Source organism: Octodon degus, unplaced genomic scaffold (assembly GCF_000260255.1).
Source record: "Octodon degus isolate 3935 unplaced genomic scaffold, OctDeg1.0 scaffold00088, whole genome shotgun sequence".
NCBI classification, from domain to species: Eukaryota; Metazoa; Chordata; class Mammalia; order Rodentia; family Octodontidae; genus Octodon; species Octodon degus.
The window spans coordinates 10,115,738-10,117,605 of NW_004524664.1; positions in this window are offsets into that span (position 1 = coordinate 10,115,738).

A 1,868-nucleotide genomic window follows, 5' to 3' on the forward strand; every position below is an offset into this window, starting at 1 on the left:
TGAAGGGTTCCCTGCTGGGCCTGCAGCCTGGGTCAAAAGAGGATCCCGCGGCCCTGGTCGTCTCACTCACTCGCGGGGCCTGCGCTCTGGGTCTGTTCAGGACCCCGCGGCCTGGGTCGTCCAACAATGATTGCTTTTTGTGAAGAATCTAATCTATCAGTCATTATTCTTTGTTTCCTATAGATATATTTTTTCTGTTAAAGTCCCCCCACCAACTATACAATCCAATCCATCATACGCAGGTCAATCAAGACATAGACAAGTGTTGGCCTTGTATTTTTCTTTTCCAAAAACCTTTCACTCCATTGTGTGAGGTGATAGAATTCATTGTTTCTTTTCCAATGGCTATTGCCCATTTAAAACATAATAACATCCTCCCCTGCCCCAGATTTTAACTAAGATATAGAGCTATGAAACAAAATAGTGTACATTTTTACTTTTTAGTATGCTTTGCTGTTTGATAGAGATATTTTCCTCGGTTCCAACTAGATAGAAAGAGGCACTGCGCAACTTCGGGAAACGTCATCCTCCTGGTTTGCCAGTGCATGGATGTAACTGCTGTATGTATAGCAGGCATCACAGATCTTGCTGTGACCTTTGGGATAGAAACTACATGTGATAGAAATACAAGATTAAAACATTGAGTTCTGTTAGCCGAAGACCTTACATAGGTTTTAAGTATGAGAAATTTATCTTCTTTAGCTTTTTTTGTGTGGGCTTTTTCTCATAAAATTCAGAAATTATCATTTTAATGCTAGACTTAGCTAATGTGAGTATTCCAACTAAAAATGCCCACAAGGTTTCAGTTGGAGAAAGTGGTTCAAGGTAATTATCCAGGAACCAATGTTTGATAGATGTACTTTTCCCAACTGGAAGGAAATATGTCTTTGTACAGTTCTTGTGATGTAATAAGAATGCATAATATTCGGCCACTGTGGAAATGAATTTCACTTGATGATTAATTCATGAGGATCAGTTCCTCTTTCATAATTGTAAATAGGCTCTTTGATAGTTGATAGGTTTAGTTCATCAGCTGATTCTTTGATGTTGATGTCAGCTCTCCATGTCTACCTGCACATACACATAAAATAGAAAAAAAGATTTGTTTCTATACTCAGATAAGTTTCTGAGCATATAAACAGGAGAAATACGTGTATCACCCAGGATATATGGCATTATCATTTTGTTCTAAAATTCATCTGTATTTTTTGGCAGGAAGTTACTCAGGGCACTTCTATCATCCATCTTGGTCATTTTCTATGTCCACATCCATTTTGCTCAATACTGTACAGACAAGTTTCAAGGATGCTGATAAAAAGAACACCATAATTAGATAAAACTGAACTTACCACATACATGGATATCACATATTATTTCATTGCTTAATCACTTATTCACCTCTTAGTTTACTTCATTTGTTATAATGGAATATTTCTGACATCACAGAGTTGCTAAAAGAACTAAATAAGATCATTCAGTCATGCAAAAATATATATTATGGTATTTTGCAGAATATCATATGCTAAACAAATGTTAATGAGTTTTTTCTTTTCAATTCTAATTCTTCTTTTCCTATATCCTCTATTATTTTAAAAGAACTACCCTAGTAAGATGTGAAAAGGTAGAAGGAGATGTAGAGGATTTAAGACAACTAAATTCAGGTGCATAGCTTTAGCCTCCTCTTTCCAAAGAATCAAAACTCTCAGCTGTACACACTGCATTTCAGGTGACCATGTGAGAAGTGGGAATTAGCAAAACAGAGACCAGAATCTTATAAGATTCTGATGCCTGGGTAAACAGATGAGCAAGATGAAGCACCTCAGCAGCTGTGACCTGTGCTCACAGCAAGGAGATAGGGAGTGGTGAAT